Below are 21,766 nucleotides of genomic sequence, written 5' to 3'. Positions count from 1 at the left end.
GTACGGATAACTGTCCGGATATTTAATTCATCCTCCGGAGGCCCGGAGCTCTTCTAGGCAGTGGCCAACTTCGTCGGCTGCCGTCCACGCCCCCCAAATGTGCTGTTTTGCCATTGTCCAGGGTCACATGACTGTGAACGGCTCTCCTGTTGTGGGGTGTGCATTCTTTGCAAACATGAGAACAGAGAAGCGTAGGTGTGAAGAGAGTTAGTCTTCCAGATAGGATAGCTGGGTAAGATGTGTGCTCTATCCTGATTACACTGCAAAGGGCCCTGCCTGCAGCACACACAAAGGAACCTAACATCAGGCACGCCCTGGCCTTGGTCTTTCTAGACAATTTGGGGCCAAACCAAGCACATGGGGAAAAACTAACCAGAACCAGTGTGAGAGTAGACCAGGGATTTCCCCCACACAAAGGCAGGCATCAGGTATAACTGTGGCACCTTCAGAAACTGGAAGATTGAGAAGAAGGACTGGCCTGCTGTCTGAAGAAGGACTTGCTCACCTTAAACCCAGAATCCCCAGAGGTTACTCAAACGCAAGTCTCCAGCGACAACTGTTCTTCACGTCAGCCATGACAGCCTGCCCCAACCGCCAACACGAAGCTCCAATGATGACCTGCTCTTTGCACCAAAACAGTAAATGCCCACCATGCCTGACCTGCTCCTCACGCTAACAATGATCTTGCGGCGCCCACCAACGTGAAACTCCTCCTGCACCTCATTGCAGGGAATTGTACTTCAGAAGGTAAACATTTCAGTGAGGCAAACCTGGTCACTGTATCCGACCCGTGCTCCCATCGAAGTCCGTCTAAACTTGTAACTTTAGCCGGTCCAGCGGGACCAGATAAATGTGAGTGGCACTATGTGCTTTTGGACACTATTTTCACCTAAAATTCTGAAAACTGATAACACTGGATCTACTGATTGGGTTTTTGTCATTTAGGCGTCATTTTATGTATTAAAATTTACTCTATGCTTGTGTTGTGTTTTCACTCTATTACTGATTGAGTGCTGAAATATACTTCACACATTGACACTAAGTAAAACCTGACTACTGAGTCCTCAGAACTGCTAGATCACACAAAGTACCTTGGTTCTCAGGCACCCATATGTCAGAGAAGCAGCGGACACAGTAATAATTGTGACTGACAAGATAATAATACTTTCTAGCCCAGATACAAATGGAATATCTTTTGACATCCTGAAACATTTTGACTCCTTTTGAGAGTGATGTTTGATTTGTTTTTTATGATTGTTTTAGTCAATTAAAATAAAATTATTTAGTTCTAGGAAATGTATTTGTACAAAAATATAACCTAGTTTTCCAATTCAATGATACAAAACATTTAGAAATATCATAAAATCTCCAATAAAAAAGCAAGATCACAGAAATTAGACTGGCACATAACACAGACCTAAAAACAAATATATGCCTGCATTTATAATACAATTTCAAAGAAAATGCATCTAGGTGGGGTCTGCAAAAATCCAAATATACCGTACATATCATATTCAAGATGTGCAACAATTTGAGCCGGTTTATGTACAACAAATAATTTCGGTTACTTAAGTAAATACTAAAGTGCATTGTGTGGAACCAGCATAGCATAAACCAACAAGGGAACAATAATCCATATTTAAAATACCGTTGAAAAGTACATCTTGGGTGAATTTACAGCAGAATTTGTTCATAACTCAGCATGCATATCATATTCAAGATAAGTAGCAATTGGCCCTATTGAAACATGAGATGCAAGGGGTTTCAATTACTTCTATAAAATAGTGCATTATTGTAGAGCGAGTTTTAAAGAAACCTTAAAACTGACAGGCCATACTAGAGGGCTCTACTAATCCAGATTAATAAAACAGTTTCAAACCCATGGCGTCCTCCTATTGTGAGCTGCATGCTCTCAATGGATTTAAATATAATCCCTATATCCCAAGGCAGGGCATAAAAACTCTATTCTAGAGCAGCTCAGGAGAGCAAAACCCTCTTGATGCATCAAACCAGACACCAGATTTAAACGCATTTCTCTAAACCGAATCACATATATTTTTAGGTCTCGCCTACACAGCGCACAAGCGCTGATTTGGGGACCTTTTGCAATCGCTTCAGGCTTTCCTTCAAACTTGTGCATGTTTTGCACTGTTGGCTATTAGGCCTCGTGCATGTCTGGCGTTTACCTCGCGGGAGCGAGCACGGGCTGCATCTGTTACCAATTATCGCCTGCTGCTGCTCGCTCTTCCAAGTTAAAAGCCAGACATGCCTTCAGTGTCCTGTTACTAATTAGTTTACTGCCCTCTTCCCTTGGGCCTATCACGTACTGTTTCTGGGACCTTTAGACTTGCTCTTTGATGCAGTGTTCGCCCTGTGTAGTGCTCGTTCCTCACACATGCAGTGCTGAGCCCTCACATATGCCCACTGCAATTCTCAGGATCCTTTGCCCAGCAGAGTCTTAACACCTGGCTCTTGTGCCCTGTATTGTTCTTCCCTCACACGCGGGCCTACCGCGCTGAACCGTCACACTCGACCTCTGTGCTCTGCAGTTCTCAGCCCTCAAAATATGACTCATATCGCCATTGTATCTCCCGTTCTGTTCTGGCAGTAACTTGTCTTAACTTAAGACCAGTGTATCACGTGGTGCTCCGCCTCCACACATGACCCATGTTAGCCCTTAGACTTGCCCCCTGTCTTAAAGTGCTGAGTTCTGAAACGTGCCTCTCCGTGCGTTTAACTATTTTTTCTTTTTTGTCACAAGAGATTTTGTTGGCACGGCAGAAGTGCTGTGTAGGCAAAACCTTATAAATATACCTTTTTTTTTTTTTACTTTCCCTCGTCATCGTGCCTTTTTAATAACTGTCTGAGATGCTTCTGAGAAGTACAATGTGTAAGATTCTCACAAACGCACGAATATTAATGCGAGTTATTCAGACTTTTTTTATTGTGTGCGAATCTAAAAACAGTGTGTGAGATGAACACAGGCATTAGACAGGCATGAGAAGCATGGTGGGTGAAATCCTCATAAATGCATGGTGTGTGAGATGTACACAGATACAAAGAGCCTATGCGTGAACTGTGTAGAAACATAAGATGCCCAGTGTTAGTGACCCACACTGACACTAGAATCGAGCAGACCATCTCTTCCTTGTGTGCGGTTTAGATGGATCAGAGTCAAAAACGGATGCTTAATCCATGAAAATTTCACATACAGGACGGAGATCTTTTTGAGAAAATGACCACTTGTGGTAATATTGTGAATCCTGAATGCGAGAGATGCACCCATTTGAATGCAATTGACAAAGTAATGAAATGTAAGATGTACCCCTGCTATATAGACGTGCGACCCTATTAGTTACCATTGTTGCAGTTATTTTATTAAAAACATTTCCAACAGCACACAGAGCTGTGAGCAACAAAGTGTTTTTAAGCAATAGAAAAGAAACAAGCATTTGCAACGCATTAGGTCTCGCAATTGCGAGATTTTGTGCTATTGGCATTGTAAGTGATAATGCCTTTTAATTAGGTGTTTAAAAAACCTGCTATATAAAAGGCATTGTAATTTACAATACCTATAGGGCAACATTCCTAAAATGCGAGACCTATTGCATTGCAAATGCTTGTTAATATTGGTCGCAGGATCTTCTTCCTATTCTCTAGATAATGCACAATCCACCAATAGGAGGCACATTGAATACCCCGAGCCCCGCTTGCATTGACAATGACCATGATTCTCAAATATCAGTGCTTTAAAACCTGGCATCCGCTACCCCGGGACAATATCCTCCCTCAGATGCAGAATTTCATTTTGCGAAGACCTGTGTAGTATTCTATTGAAATACAGGAAGAGGTTAGGGCCCTCCTGGGTTAGTAAGAAAGGCGCATATCCCTCAAGTAATGTAAATCATCGCTCCAACTGGTTTCCTCAGCACAACATCTGAGAGTGCTCTTTATAGGACACATTTTTTTCCATTTCACCCCTGCAAGGCACATATTTGGGGCACCTAAGAATTCCATAATGATTTTCATTGGGTTCTTCTTGCCAGGGAAGATTACCATTACCTCAGAGAGGATTTGCCCCACACAAAGGCTGGCACCAGGTATAACTGTGGCACCTTCAGAAACTGTGGAAGATTGAGAAGAAGGACTGGCCTGCTATCTGAAGAAGGACAACTGGACTTGCTCACCTTGAACCCAGAATGTCAAGAAGTTACTCCAAGGGTCAGTTGGATGACCTCATGTTTGAGCCACGGGGACACAAGAAGCTTTCAGAAGCCTTTCCTGCAACTGCCTAGCTGACCAGCACCAACTGGACCTGACTGAGCCCTTCTGCTGGCGTCTCCTGGAGTGAGTCCTGATCCCCAAGAGGTGCCCTCCAGATCCTGAAGCCTGGGCAGACATAAAAGTGTACTCCTCCTGAGCTCTAGCTGAAAATCCATAGGTTTTGGGCTCTTCGTGACTGCGAACAGACTTCTCGTGGTGAAAGAGGACTGTACGCTACACACTCCAACGCAAGTGTCCAGCGACAACTGTTCTTCGCGTCAGCCATGACAGCCTGCGTCAGCCGCCAACATGAATCTCCAATGATGATCTGCTCTTTGCACCAAAACAGTAAATGCCCACCATGCCTGACCTGACCCTCGCGCTAACAATGATCTTGCGGCCCCCACCAACGTGAAACTCCTCCTGCACCTCATTGCACGGACTTGGACTTCAGAAGGTAAACATTTCAGTGGGGCAAACCTGGTCCATGTATCCAACCCATACTCCATCGTAGTCTGTCTGAACTTGTGACTTTACCCTGGTCCAGCGTGACCAGATAAATGTGAGTGGCGCTCTGTGCTTTTAGGCACTATTTTCACCTAAAATTCTGAAAACTGATAACTCTGGATCTACTGATTGGGTTTTTGTTATTTCAGTGTCATTTTATGTATTAAAATTAACTCTATGCTTGTGTTGTGTTTTCACTCTATTACTGTTTGAGTGCTGAAATATACTTCACACATTGGGGAATATCAACAAGCAGGCGATAAAAAATTATCGCCGCTTTTGCGGCCGTTTTCGGCCGAAAAGCGGCGATAATTTTATCGCCTTATCAGCAAGGCCACGCTAACGCGTGAAACCTTGCTTTAGCGTCAGGATTCCTAACGCCCAGCTTTGCATCTCTAATGAGATGCAAAGTGGGCGTTCCTGACCTGCCATGACAGGAGAATTGTCGCTAAGCGACATTTCTCCTATCAGCAAGCCTAACGCTATGAAGCATAGCGTCATGAAAAGTAGCGATAACACCTGTTATCGCTACTTTCCTAACACCTGCTTCAGGACTGACTTAGCCATGATACCCTATGGAAGGTGGATATCATGGCTAAGTTTGTGAGTCCCTATCAACAAGCTAACGTGAGATTATCGCTGGGTTTCCAGCGATAATCTCACGTTAGCCAGTTAGCGCTAGGATTTTTATCGCTGATGAGATAAGCGTTGCTAATAGCACGCTATCTTAGCGATAAAAATCGGCGCTAGCCGGCGATAATTATACGAGCGCTAAATGCGCTAAGCGATAATTATCGCCGGTTGTTGTTGATATGCCCCATTGACACTAAGTTAAACCTGACTACTGAGTCCTCAGAACTGCTAGATCCCACAAAGTACCTCGGTTCTCAGGCACCCATGTGTCAGAAGCAGCGGACACAGTAATAATTGTGACTGACAAGATAATAACACGTTCTAGCCCAGATACAAATGGAATATCTTTTGACGTCCTGAAACATGTTGACTCCTTTTGAGAGTGATGTTTGAGTTGTTTTTTTATTATGGTTTTGTCAATTCAAGTAAAATTCTTTATTTCTAGAAAATGCATTTTTACAAAAATATAACCTAGTTTTCCAATTCAATGATACAAAACATTTAGAAATATCCTAAAATTTGAGGGTTCTCTTTATAGGACACATTTTATTTCCATTTCACCTCTGCAAGGCACACATTTGGGGCAATTAAGCATTCCATAATGATTTTCACTGGGTTCCTCTTACCAGGGAAGATTACCATTACCTCAGAGAGGATTTACATGGATAGTTTATGACAGTGGGACCTATTTGTAATCTAAAAGTAGTATCGCAAGGCCCTTGCATCCGCCAGAGCACCCCAGGCTACAAATTTCAACTCCCACCCTATGGCTTGAATCATTTAATTTTTTTGTATGCCAAGCACTGATTTCAGGATACTACCTTCTAACACCCCTATCCAACACATCTATCCATAGCCATCACCTCTGTTCCATAAAAAAAGAGGAATTATCTTACACAGTCCAACTTTACTTAGTAGCTCATGAGCATAATTATCATAGCTACCATCCAACTGGCCAGGAGCTTGTCTCATCTTAAATCATCTGAAAACATTATCCACAATTATTTATAGTCAGTGGCGGCTGGTGACATTTGAAAGTGGTAGGGCGTAAAAGTTTTGTATGAGTGCCCGGAGGCGAGGGAGTGTAGCGAGCAAGTCCAGCCACCATATGGTGGGGTTCGTGGAGATTCGGGGAAAAAAAGAGCAGACAAATGGTGCATTTAAGCAAATTTAAGGAAGCAAGAGAGTTGATAAAGCAATTGTAAAAGTGTAGTTATGAAATAAATAAAGAGATTTCATATGATAATGGTGTAGGTAGCTTTAAAAAAAGCACACACCTTTAATTCCAGCCACATGCACATCATGTTTTTCCACTTAAACAAGCCTATTTTACTTTCAAGATGCCCGCGCGTTCCCTTGAATGGGTGCTTCTTTCTCGCACATAGAATATAGATGGCATCACTCTAGTAGAGAGTGGTGGGTGAGAGGAGAGAGAATGTAGATCCAGAAAAGGGGAGCGGGGTGGACAGAGACTTAGAAAGGTAGAGGGATGTGGGAGAAAGGAGAGAGTGTGCAGAGAAAGGAATGGAGCTGGGTGGACAGAGAGAAAGGTAGAGGGAGTGTTGGGTGAAAGGAGAGAGGGTCGAGAAAGGAAAGGTGAAGCTGGGTAGAGGGAGTGGTGAGTGAGAGAAGAGGGGAAGGGGGAGGTGGTCGAGCAGAGGAGTGAGAGGGAGAGAAATAAGGAGGGAAGTGGTAGAATAACCGAAGGTAGGGGAAGGAGTTGGTGACAAGCATAGAAGGGAAAGAGGATGGAAGGAGGAAACTTGGTGGGAAAGAGGAATGGAGAGAAGTGGAGTGTGAGTGTCAGAAAGAGGACAGAAAGGAAAGGCGGAGTGGTGAGTGAGGCAGTGAGGAGACAGAAGGAGTTGTGAGTGTGAGGATAGAGAGGGGGGAGAGAAAGGAAAAGGGTTGTGGTGAGTGAGAGAACGAGAAAAGGCAGATGTGGGGGTGAGAGGCAGAGAGGCGAGGAAGGAAAGGGGGAGTAGTGGTTGACATGACAGGAATGAAAGGTAGAGGTTTTGGGACGAAACGTAGAGGTAAGAATATTCTGCTATGGTTTTCATCTCGTCCCATGAGGAGCGGTAAGACTCTTGTTCAGAAAAGAGCCCTAAAGCTGCCCACACCCCTTCACAGCTGCTCGGCACCTTCACAGCGGCCTTGTTGGAGTCTTGTTTTCGGGTCTCGTTCGTTTTTGTGCTTGGAGAATAAAATCTGGGGTGTGGATGGGTGGGGTAGGGTGTACTGTGTGGAGAACTTGAAGTCATTGAAAATCGGAATCAGTGGGGTCACTTGTGGCTACCGAGTGATCTATTTCCATGACGAAATTTGCACACTCTTGAAACGCCCCACACAAAAACACACTGATCCTTCCTTTGTGATCTGGATCAGATTGTGTGAAAACCTCTCGCTTGTGAACCGCCCCCGCAGTCTCTTGGAGACAGACCCGGTGAACAAGGGAAATCATTTAAAGAGGCAGACTCATGGAATTCTGATGTGACGAGCGAGCGACTTTGTCACTTTGATCTGCATTGAACTCGCGCCCAGTCTCCTTCAAGCAGCGCCTCAAGGCGCTGAGAAGAGGTCCTTTCCTGGGCGTGCTGCTCATTGTTAGCAGGCAAGCAGCGGCCCAAGGTGTTTAATACATTAGAACAAAAACAATCCACATCAAATGACGCGCTTGCTTCGGGATACTGTAAGCTAGATCAGTGGGTTAACAGGGCTCATCTACTGTATTGTCGTGTTTTGTAGGCTGTTTCAGGATCGCTAATTTTTACCTTTTTTTTTTTATTCCTCTCCTATAATAACTTGCATTTAGCTTCAGATGCTGCAGTTTTATAAAGCGTTTCATTACAAAGACGCATATTTATTGCAGTTTCACCCTGGAGATGTGAACATTTGTTGCTGTCATTCACAGGTGCACGCCACAAAAAAGACCGTGATACTCACAAGGGATGCATGAATCCGAAATTCAAATTTGGTTCACCCAGAGGGAAGACTAAAGAAACAGGCGAAGCAGGGTCGCAGCTCGTGCCCTCCCCCACGCGGGCTCGCATTTCCAGTCCAACAGCAGGTGCCCGAAGTTTGAGCACCTTCCCCATGTCAAGGAACACAAAGGCGGCTGAGCCATGTGCAGGCCTCGGCAGCAGAGGCTGGGGGAGAAACCAAGCCTGAAGTGAAGACTGCTGAATTTAGTGTGCATACAGTAAACCTCCCAGCCCAGCTATCCTATTCCCTCGCTCTTTATTTACCTAGCCTCGCCCTGCCGCCTGAGATGCTATGATGTCTACTTGCGGAGTCGCGGGTCGCAACACTTGCGGGGGGAAGAGAGGGGGTGTTAAAATGAAAACAAAACTTCTTACCTGACCGCCCTGGGACGCATTGCAAATACAGATGTCATTGTCTCACCAGTTTTGCTGAGCAAAGACAGGTGAACACGGTCCGGACTCCGGAGGCATACAGTGAATGTACTGTTCAGAGGACGCAGGCACGAACTTACCCCACCGCCTACGTCTCAGCCAATCCAGACGCTGCGTCAGGATTGGCTTGAGTAGTAGTGCGCATGTTGTGTTTAGGGCATAACAATTTTTGCTACGAGCCCGAACATGCGCACTCTAGGCTGCTCATTAGAAGAGCGGCATGGAAGAACCCTCGCTCTTCTAATGAGCAGCTTACTGCGCATGTTCGGGCTTGTATCAAAACTTTGAAGCCCTAAACAGAACATGCGCCGACCACCTGATACCAATCGTGGATGCACTTGCACTGAACTCCTGCTGCCCCGCCCCCTTCTGAGCCGACTGCCTCCGGGGGCCTGGGATTGCAATTTGCAAATAAATGTAGTGAGACAGAGTGACAGACGGCAACAGCACGCACGCTTGTTGCTCAACTCGACTCATGCCTGAAATTAATTAGTGGGGCAACGCCCAAGCGCCCTAATGGACGCACCGCCCCTGTTTATAGTTCTGAACCTGCTCCAACTGCATATTGCCTAGGAACCAAGAGAATCGCCTTTTTCCGCTTTGCAGAAAGCAGGGTTTTTGTCTTTTCAATATTGATCATCATTTTATTCTCTAGGCAGCAGGTGCTTAATGGTTTTAAGTTACGTTGAAGCCCAATGGGCATAAGATCCATCACCACCAATTCATCTCCATATATAAGACAACTTGTATGCCTGCCCCCCGGTCTTAGTAGAAAAACTGTGAGTAGTAGTCAGTACCTGAGGGATGTCCACAATCAATAAGCTAGACAACAGGGAAACTAAAATGCATCCCTGTCGTAAGCCATTCTCTACGGGAATTTTCCTCTACAGGCTACCTGCCCCATCAAGATCAACCTGTACCTAGTTATTACTATGGCGTTTAAACAGGAGATCCATTAGACCTTCAGGTATGCTGCATTGTTGAAGCTTCAGCCTCTGTCCACCCTGCCAAAGGCCGGTCAGAAGTCAACGTAGCATCAGCAAAGACCACCTACCAACTCTTTCACATCTTTGCAACCCCCCACAGGGTATAACAGTGATCCGTTGTTGAATATTTTGGTGTAAATCTTCCCTGTTCCAAGGAGTAAATTTGATATCAAAAGCCCAGGCAGCTAGGTACTTTAATAGGGTCTAAGCAAATATCTTAGAAGTGATATCCAATAGAGATGTTAGATACTAATTAATTGGTTGATTGGTTATATATTTTTGTGAATTGGCTTCACTGTGACTGCTGCAGTGTGGAAAGTCAAATTTCCCCTTCGTCACAGACCAAACATCGCAATAACACACTCACTCAAATACATTCATTGGTGGGGCCCATAACACCAATACTCACACTAACTTAATCTGTTTCTCTAGAGGGATAAGTTTCCAAACGCTGTCATGAAAGGAATATCTTTTTACTTAAAACCCTAATGCGCATTGAATACTTTTATTAACTTTTAACCTCGTGATATTCCCCTCATTTGGTGATGAATCAGTTAGTTGTTTTTATGTTTTAGTGATTCAATTCATTTATCTATACTCTTCTCTTATTCTAGTTTCTTCAAATAATCGACACAACACGTTTGTCAATTAATCAGACATCATTTATCTAATTAAATTGCAAATTGTTAGAAAATCATCGTCCAAACTGCAGAACATCATATTTACCTAATCCGGCTATTAGTCGTCCTCTAAGTCAGTCAGGTCGTGGAAAATCTTTAAATTCATCAAAGTCAGGCCGCAATTCAGTCTCTCAAAGATTCAGGATAACAGCTGTCCAGCAGTGTCACCGTCCTCTCCGTCAGCATAACATCAGGAAATTTGCAGCAAGACAAATCGAACGACAAGAGCCCCTTCCTGACTATTCTACCGTCTTTTTATAATGATTTTAATGTCAAAATGTATCAAGATTCAGTTTTAGACAGTCCTCATTGGTGGATTTGGGGTCACTCGGTAAAGTTCTCACATAGTCCGTAAGATTAAGTCATCGCACTTGCTGGTTCCGGTTTTAAAGACAGTCCATTGTTTTGTGATTTTGGCAAAGCTCCCAGGGTGTCCTTGGTGGGTACATCTTGCCTGGGGTCAGGACGAGGCCATTGTTGCTGGCGGTGACGCATGCGCACTTCACCCAAAACCTCGTGAGACAGCAGCAGTCACGTCGTACATCTCAGTCAGCCATCTTTATGAAGGCTCAAATGGTCAACTTAAGCAAAACAAACACAAAAACATAATTAAACATTGAAATGGCTAAATGAATGTTAAACCCTCACTAATTCCCCTATGTCTAAGTAATTATCAAGCATAATAGCAACATTCAAAGCGTTTATATTCACCCAGTCATGTCATCTGGTGTAACTTACAATTACATCACAAAAGCAACCTATATCATGCAATATTCTAATTTTCTTCCATTAGTAAGCGTACATATATTAATATACAATTAGTTTATCCATGCAAAATACAAATCCCATGTGTAATTATTTTGTTAATATAATTGGTGAGGTTTCACTTCAAACAAATTAATAATATTACTATTAGTTGATTATTCAGATTAATATGAACATGCAGAATGGGGGGGTATACAACATTTTGTACTACCCGCTCCAGCAATCCCCCATTTGGTGAATATATCACCACACCAACAATATTTTGTATCTCTTTTACGGAATATCAAAGTGATTGCTAGTTTTTATTCATATTTCAGTTTCCCCTGTTTCTTCTCTTTTTGCTGATTTATACATGCTCTCCTTGATTTCCTCCAATTCAATTTCTTCAAATTCTCTTTCTTGTTTCTTATCTCTTCTCCTTAAATTTTCTCCTTTTAACCTTTTCTGATTTTTATCCTTTTTACGACAAATACATCCTAATCTAATTATTAATACTATGAAAATCACACATGTTAATGGAAATAATATCTTACCTAAAAATGTACTACCTAGTTTTACTACGAAATCTATAATAGGTGATAATTTCTTTCCAATCTTTTCCCAAACACCTTCAACCTCCAGTGGTGCAATTTCGTCATGCAATTCTGTAATATTTTTAATATAAATTTTCAAATCTTTACTTTCGTCAGGAATGTAAGTACAACAATGTTGAACTTTCAGCATTCCACAGACTCCACTCTCTTTTGCCAATAATATATCAAGGGCAAGTCGATTTTACATTACCATAGCACGCATGGCAACCATTTCAGTATTTACCAATAAGAAACCTCCAGCGGTGCTTGTTGACAAGCAATCCACTACTGTTGAACGTCTTCTAATTTTGTTTGCATTCAGAGATATTCCCGCTGCTGGTATTAATGCTCCAAAAATGTCACCCACAATTTCTGTCCAAGATTCTCTCTTACTACGTGCTAAATAACTACCTAAACTATGTTCACCATCTTCTCCTCTATCCATATGAAAAATCTTTGGAAAAACCAGGCCTACATAACATGTGCCATACCAATGGTCTAGCAAACGGTAATATGCCCTGTTCCTACAAATGAAATACAGTCCAGGAAAAACTGGATCTTTTCCACCTTTAAATCCCCATCCACCCATGATTCGGTATGTATCATGGCACTCGCTATTCCCTACAAAATAATTATCATATGCTGTTTGATTCCTTCTAATACACAATTTCCCTTTCTGAGACCAATCTAAAGCCATAGTTGGACTCGTTTCCCCTTTCAAGTGTTTTTCCATCTCTACATCCCAGACTGTCTTCTCCCCCTTTCCTTCCGGAGCCTTTCTTTGCATTTTCAATCTCCTTTCTTCAACCATATCTAAAAATGTCTTTTCCTCTTTCTTTAAACTGCAAGTCAAATTATTTCTAAATATGTATTCTCATGTTAGTTCTTTAGGGCCTCATGTAGGAAGCCAAATACCGGTCGGTAACGGCCGATTTTCGGTAATTATACCGTTACCGACCGGCATTTTGGCTTTTGAGATGTAGGGGGAGAATTTCATGATTCGGTATTTACCGAATCGGTAAAATTACCGAATCGGTAAAATTACCGATTCGGTAATATTACCGAATCGGTAAATACCGAATCATGAAATGAGATGTAGGGGGAGTGTGTGGTGGGTGTGGGGATTCGTTATTTACCACCAACTAAAGGTTGGTGGTAAATGACGAATATGTGTAAAAAAGCATTTTTGTGCACGTTTAAGTGTGCAATGTGGCAGACATACATGCCCTTAGGGCATGTATGTGCGCCACATGTGCACACATGGCCGAATCAGGGGTGCAACAGGGTGTCAATGTGACACCCTGCCACCCTTGAATGTGCTCCCCATTACCGAATCGGTATTTACCGATTCGGTAATGAGGCATACCTTCCCATCAATGGGAAGGTATGCCTCATTACCGAATCGGTAAATACCGATTCGGTAATTACCGAATTTTTCCGATTCGGTAATATTTACCGACTCATTACCTACATTGCATTTACCACTTCATAAATACCGAATCGGTATGATTCGGTATTTATGAAGTGGTAAATGCCAGCCCACCTACATAAGGCCCTTAGTCTCTAAGAAAAATTCACCTAATACCTTTGCAGGTTTTACCTTGTTTAGTTTGTTAATTGACGGTACTAGTGAAAATATAGTATCTACATCTGAAAAATAATACTTTAATTTACCTGTTTGATAAAATAAACTAGCTATTACACTACATGTTATTCCATAAGTTACTGGAAGGTGATGATAAGTCACTCCCTCCGATACAGAGCCAGGTAACTGCATACACACGTAGCAGTCCCTTACGTCCATTGTCTTTACATATTCATACAACAATTTTGAAAATACTTTATTAGAAAAATCTGTAATAGACCTGTCTTTATGTAAATAATTTTAATCTATGCTAGTCGGAACTACCTTTTGAATCTTCCCTATATTAGTTATGTTTTCACTATGTCCTTCTAATGTATCTATAGTAACTTTAAATGAGATCAGTAGAGCAAGTATACTCCATAGAAGCATTAATAATCCTGTACAACAACAACACATTTTACACCATCTCCTCAAAAATGTACATCTACCTTTGCTACTATCTATGTTTGCCATCTTAGCTAAAATGGACCGTGTCTTTTGACTTAGCCTCTTCTACTTCACAACTAGTTTTTCTAACCCAAGGCTTTCAAACACCCGGGTAGGGCTACAGCTACTGGGTCCAACATTAATGAAAAATATGCAATTGGTCTCCTCAATTTTCCATGCTTCTGTACTAGAACAGAGAGTGCACATCCATTTCTCTCACTGCAATACAATTTAAAATCCTTTTCATAGTCAGGCATACCTAATGCAGGTGCTTCACAAAACCTATCTCTCAATCTTTTGAATGCTGCCAATTCCTCTTGGTTCAAATCAATGGGATCTTTCACATCACTTCTTGTCTGTCGTACCAAAGGTTTTGCGATCAACGAAAAATTGCTAATCCATTGACGACAATATCCAACCATTCCCAGAAACATTCTCACTTCTCTTTGGGTCATAGGTGGACTCATTATGATCCCAATTCTGTCTATGGTTATCCTTCTCAGTCCTTTTTCAATGTTATGTCCTAAATATTGTACTTCCTTCTTACAAAATTGTAATTTCGATGGTGATACTTTTAGTCCTCCATCTGCCAAATGATTCAGCAAGGCTATCGTGTCTACCTCACAAGCTTCATGGGTTTTCGATGCCACAAGTAGGTCATCGATGTATTGAACTAACACTGACTTTTCTGGCATTTCTAGGTTTTCAAAGGACTTCTTCAATAGCTGATTAAATATTGAGGGGCTTTTTCGGCACCAAGCCAAGATACGCACACCGAAACGAAATGCAAAAATTTGCTGCTGACTGTCGTGGTGCAATGGGATGGAAAATAAAGCATGGCATAGATCAATCACTGTATACCATTCTGTATCATGGGGAATCTGATATAAAATCACAGATGGATTTGGTACAATGGGACAGCATGATGCAACAATTTTGTTTATCTTTCTCAGATCTTGTACTATCCTGAACTTCCCACTATTGGTGAATTACATGGACTACTCATTATTTCTCTCAAAATTCCTTGTTTTATCATTTTCTCAATCACAGGAGTAACTCCTTTGATTATTTCAGGTGTCAATTTATATTGAGGGACATTTGGATAACTTACTCCTTCTTTTACTGTTATTTTTACTGGATCTACATTTCTCATTAATCCTTCGTCTCCTCCGGTGAAATCCCAAACTTCTGCTTTAACAGATTGTTTTAATTCTTTAGGTAATTTGTCAGGGTTAAATACAGCATAGGTTCCAGTAACCTCCTTCTCCCTGTTTGCCATTGTCATTTTATACAGCACATCATCATCTGGTGTTTCAAATGCTATTCCATCTGGGGTACAAAATATCGTGCAGTTCATCTTGCACAACAAATATCTACCTAACAAGTTCACAGGACTGGTGCCGCACACGACAAAGCGGTGCATTTCAGAAAATTTCCCTATGCTAACTTTCACTGGTTCTGTAAGGTAAGTTTTAATCTGTCTGTTGGATACACCAACTACTTGGATCGTTTCATCCGAGAGAGGAAGATTCTTGACATCAGCTGATCTAACAGTTGATCGAGTAGCACCAGTATCAACAAGGAAAGTAATATTTTCATTATTAACTTTTCCATCTACAAATGGGCCTGTCTGGTCTACTTCTAGAGTTGCGCCAAGTACGCACTCTTCTTCCTCCCTTCGGCACCATCAATAACCCTCTTCTGAATCACTTTCATCGCGTTGCAGCCAATACTGCGAAGCAGCGCTAGCGCGCAGCGGTTTATTTACCTGTTCTTCATTGTAGAATCCCGTTTCCTTACTATACTTCTGGGAATTTTTGCTCTGTGGAAAAGGTGGTTTTGGCACCTGATTCTGTTGTGTTACAACCTGCTGCTGTCGCTGCGGTTGACCACTCACCTAATTCTGCACCTGTGGATTCAATGATGCATTTTCATCGTTAGTACTCGGGGGGAAATTTACACTCGGATTTCCAATGCCCTATCCTACCGCAATTATGACACGGAAATTTCTTCTTAGCTTCCTCGATATTTCCTTTACCTTTCCAAGGATTACATTTTTGTCTTGATCCTGCTTGTTCTGCTAATTGAGCTTCCTGTCTCTCCGCTACCTTTACTTGTGCCCACATAGCCTTTTCTTTCAATTTTCGCTGTTTTGCTTCAATCTCATCACTGAAATATTTAGCATGTCTCAGTACTTCGTCTATTTTCTTATTTTGCCAGTCTACGGTATGCTGTTTTATCATCTCACTAATTTCTGGACGAAGACCCTATACAAACCTGTATACAAAATGACTTAGATCCTTTTCACTCAGATTTTTGTCCCCACTAAATTGTTTAAAGGCCAAAACGAACCTCTCATAATATGCGTATACGGACTCTTTGCTTTCCTGATGTGTTCTGTCAATTTTTACCCAGTCTGTCTCTTTAGGAGGTACTTTATTTTTCAGAAACGCAATAACCTGTTCGTATTTCTTCATTACCTCGGAGTCTGGAGCCCCTGTTTTTGGCTCCCTTGGGTATTCTTGTGTCGGCCAATCTATCATGATTTTGCACTCTGTCCATAGATCTGCTGGTACTATTATGTCAAACAAGCTATTTAGATCAATCCACAATACTTTGGACAATTTTACAAATCTGTCCACTTGTCTATACCACTCGACGGGTTTTTTACGTAGTCGAGGGAAGTCCTTTGTAAATGACAAAATATCTTGCCTAGTCCATGGAACATGTACATATCCTCCTCCTTGACTTTCTCTCATAGGGCATTCTGTTACCACCTTGTCTTTTTCTCTAACAGGGAAAGCTGAAAAGGTTTTATCTGAAACATCATCTCGTTTTCGATACCATCTACTTTTCTATTTGTCCACATCTCCCCATTTTCTCAACAAAACAATTATTTCCTTAATCTGACTCATTCGTCCTGTGGTATTCATGTTTTCAATGTCTTTTTCAGAGAAATCTACCCGATATGGTTTCTGTAGTGCTTTTACCTTTTCATATATCCATACCCATTTCATTTGCCACTTCTTCTAATCTTTCATGGAGACTTTTTGCTCTCCACGTTATGCTTTTACACAGAAATAACAACTCCTTATCTTGGTAGGTTTTTAACTTCTACGTAGGGATAGTTCCTACTATTAACTCTTCCAGTACCATTCGTAGTTTAGCCACATCTATTGACTGAGATTCTTTGTCTTTCTTCTGCAAGCTTCTCAACCATTCACTTAATTCCGCTGTAGATGGCCCTACTGACTTCTCTACATTTCCTTGTCCAAAATCCTTTTGTGTTTCTAATATTGACTCCACTGTTGTCATACGCCTTTCTGCACAGCTCTGGCCTACAAATGGGTTATTTGAAACATTTGGTTCAATCATACTTATTGTCTGTCTCCATGGATTATCATTTTGACTCATTTTTGGTTGTTCAACCTGTTTATTACTTTTATAAGGGACCGTCAAGCAATGTTCACTATCTTTCTGTTTATCAAAAATAGGCATTACTGGACCTATCGTTACTGGGACTGTTACAGCTTCCAGATTTTTGGTCAATTCTCTTATTTTCTCTGTTAATTCTAGGGTTGTCTTTGCTAATTTTGCTGAATTTTCATTGTTTATTTTACCTCCGGACTTCTTCTCTACCTCTCTAATGGAATTGTTTTTTCCCAAAACTTGGAACTCTGGTTCTGATTTTATGATTCGTACTGTTTCTTTCATTGGGGCACTTGGGGTTAATATTTCTGGTTCTGGCCGATATGGGGGTGGATTTTTATAGAACATGTCATCGAGGAACATCATCCTCTGATTCATTCACTCCATACCCTCTCGATTCCACATTATGTCTCTTTTCTACGCACTTTCTTCCTTCATGCTCTCCTGCAGCTCTTAAGGGAAACAAACCCTCAGTCATACTCGCATTCCGCCACCTTCTCATTCGATCATCATGAGTCTCATGCCCGTATGACCTACCAAACATGTACCTATACCTTCCGCAACTTCTCTGTCTTTCTCGGTCATGCATCTCATCTTCCCATTCTGTCAATGCTTCAAATTGTGTCGGTCTAGGTCTTGGTTCTAAATTCATCATTTTCTCTCTTAAATTTCTCAAAACTTAAATGAACCATGTTCTGGAAAAGCCAGCACTCCGTGCTTTTCAGTATACTTGACCCAATTGTCTAACCAAATACAGGTGTGATATCCATATTTCGCAACCATAAAAGATGCGGGGCTTTTCGGTGGAGGAAGTAACTGTCCTTCCCTAGTTACAATCGGTTTGTCCTTTTTAAACCACCTTTTAATTCTACCATACCAGGACTTTTTCTGCTTTTCTGGTGGATCGTAATACATTTTCCTGTCTTCCGAGTATCGCTAGTCTCTCCTTACAACTGTACCACTATTCTGTCCAATCGTAGCGCGACTCACACTAACGCACCAATACGGAGCGTTTATGTCACTTTTGCAATTCTCCAATCCCAGCGCGACTCACACTAACGCACCAATACGGAGCGTCTACGTCACCCTGTGCTTCTCCACTCCTAGTGCGGCGTATACTAATGCACCAATCCGGAGCGTTCTACGTTTCTGACTGACTGGCCAATCCCAGCGCGGTCGTTCTGACGTCAACAGCCGCTGCCGCAGCTCCTGCTTCTGTCTACCCCTCCTTTACAAAATCCACTCAGTAAGTTTTGTTTCGAATTTACAATTCTGTTAGTAACAACATAAAAACACCACCATTGTCCGCTTCGCTAACCAAGGAATAGCAATAGACCTTTCTCACGATAATTCCGTCTTTCCAGAGAGCAGCGCTTACCTCTGCCCTACTACGGAATCGTTACTTCCATTGATAAAGTAGCACATCATCCCTCTACCTTACCCTTCTACGAAACATTCTAAGTCAGTCAAGTCGTGGAAAATCTTTAAATTCATCAAAGTCAGGCCGCAATTCAGTCTCTCAAAGATTCAGGATAACAGCTGTCCAGCAGTGTCACCGTCCTCTCCGTCAGCATAACGTCAGGAAATTCGCAGCAAGACAAATCGAACGACAAAAGCCCCTTCCTCACTATTCTACTGTCTTTTTATAATGATTTTAATGTCAAAATGTTTCAAGATTCAGTTTTAGACAGTCCTCATTGGTGGATTTGGGGTCACTCGGTAAAGTTCTCACATAGTCTCTAAGATTAAGTCATCACACTTGCTGGTTCCGGTTTTAAAGACAGTCCATTGTTTCGTGATTTTGGCGAAGCTCCAAGGGTGTCCTTGGTGGGTACATCTTGCCTGGGGTCAGGACGAGGCCATTTTTGCTGGGGGTGACGCATGCGCACTTCACCCAAAACCTCGTGAGACAGCAGCAGTCACATCGTACGTCTCAGTCAGCCATCTTTATGAAGGCCCAAATGGTAAACTTAAGCAAAACAAATACAAAAACGTAATTAAACATTGAAATGGCTAAATAAATGTTAAACCCTCACTAATTCCCCTATGTGTAAGTAATTATCTAGCATAATAGCAACATTCAAAGCGTTTATATTCACCCAGTGATGTCATCTGGTGCAACTTACAATTACATCACAAAAGCAACCTATATCATGCAATATTCTAATTTTCTACCATTAGAATGGTACATATATTAATATACAATTAGTTTAGCCATGCAAAATACAAATCCCACGTGTAATTCTTTTGTTAATATAATTGGTGAGGTTTCACTTCGAACAAATTAATAATATTACTATTAGTTGATTATTCAGATTAATATAAACATGCAGAATGGGGGGGTATACAAAATGTTATACTACCCGCTCCAGCATGACTCCCCTCCAAGAATCCGGAAGGATACCCATAGACGTTACCCACTTCAAAAACCCACTCAGGATTTGATCCTACTTCCTCGGATCCTTCTTAAAAATAACAGACGGGAGGCTATCTGGGCCAGCCCTGGAGGATTTCATATTGCAGATAATTTTGGATGAAAGCACTCCTGTTTGGGAGTTTGCTTTAGCCTCTTTGTCAGATTGTGGAACATTTGGGACCCTAGAGAAATTTTCTGAACTTCCTCCACTGTAGAGGGAGTGTATAAAGGTGTACTAGTCGTCTTACACCAACTGTGCCTCAAGGGAAGATGGAGAAATGGAGGTAATTGCGTTTACCAGCCTACAGAAATTCTTACTGTTCTTCACCACTATGGGGTCTAACATTAGTTCCCCATTTGATTTATAAAATTACCCTTTTTTTATACGCACATAAGCATCCATCACTTCTCTTATTCTTGAATTATTTTTATTTGTGTCGAGGCGCCAGTGACGCTTATTCAAGAAAATGATTTTTATCTTACCTTTTCCATTTTAAAATGGGCTAACAACTACTTCATCAATCTACCACACCAACCAATCCCATTGTCTCCTACTTCCAGATCTAGTAGTGCAAATTCTATTAAATACAGAGCCTGGAGTGAATCTTCTGTAATCATGACCCGTATTCTTCAATGGCATACTGCCTCAGGGGTCAAACTGCTTTTACTGGAGACACAAAGGATCTATAAGCTCTAGAGTAAGTGTTTTTGATCACTAGTTCCTAGTAAAGAACCCTAAAAACGTTTACCCAGTAAAAGTGGTGTCCTGGCACAATCACATAGTCGGTGGGCATATAACTATTGCCATATTTAAAGGTTCTAGTGGCAAGTATATTATTACATCACCCATTAACATTTATCAAATTCTGCTGGACTAAGGAGGACAAAACATTTGCTTCCCCTACAGTGACATTTGCCAGGAAAGTATGGTCGGTGATATTTAATGCTGTCAGCTGATCCTTCAAAGCATCATCAAAGACTTTCAGCATAACATTTTCATTAAACCGCCCCCCTACGATAAAGACAGCATTTGGATAATTCAAAAACTATTTTTGTACATTGTTGACAAGATTCGGCAACTCACTCTCAAGTACTGAACATGTTGGCGGAACATACATGTTTGCACAGACAATTTGTTTCAATTCCATAAAACATTAAACAAACTAATTAAACAGGCAGCCACCCATGCATAAGTGGTTTGCAGCTTTGTTACCTTCCTCCCACAGTGAACAGATACCAAAGTTAAACGTCCACTTGCGGCTCTTCCTCTGGTCTCAACCTTGGCATTTCGTGCTATGGAAACAAAACCCTCAACTACTGGGCCCTCTATGAGCAAGGTTTCCTGGAGGTACAATAATGGTTAATTGCTTAGGATCTCTATCTAATTTCCCCCCTTTCGTAAAGGAGTTAAACCCATAAATTATCCAAACCAAGACACATCCTGGCTGTAGATGCCCTGGCTCCTACCAATCAATCTCATCAGCTCATCTAAGATTAAATATGGCAACCTTGCCTTACTTCTGGAAAAGGGCTCTCTACTCTTCAAGATTTGTAAGGCCAAAGATAGGGGCCCTCACACCTCGCCACATCAAGGCGGTGGGGTGAGTCATGATTTCCCCTAAATTGGCCTTTGTTGTTTTTAGACGTAATGCTCACTGTTCTATTTTGTGGCCTGTCCCGTTCCTACCAGATCCTTCCAGGGCCAACTTTCTGACCAACACCAAGGGGCCTTGTTGAAGTTACCAGATTGTACTTTAGGCCACAGTGTTCCACTAGAAATTGAGCTTTTTTGAAGCAACCACTTTCTCCCTGCTGCTGGTTGACACTCTCCCAATCTACCTCAGCACAACCATTCAGGCAGATGTTGTTTGCTTCCAAAGCAGGCACTGAAGCTTCAACCAAGCACTTCACCTCCCTGACAGGCAAGCAGTGCACACGTTAACTCTGCACCTGCTACGGGTTTAAAGTCCACCAGTACCAAGTTCTTTGAGGAGATGTTCTCTAGAGTTTTCATATTCGCAAAAGTGC

The sequence above is a fragment of the Triturus cristatus genome, chromosome 3_1, assembly GCF_964204655.1.
Source record: "Triturus cristatus chromosome 3_1, aTriCri1.1, whole genome shotgun sequence".
In the NCBI taxonomy this organism is placed as follows: domain Eukaryota; kingdom Metazoa; phylum Chordata; class Amphibia; order Caudata; family Salamandridae; genus Triturus; species Triturus cristatus.
This window is presented reverse-complemented; position numbering follows the sequence as displayed.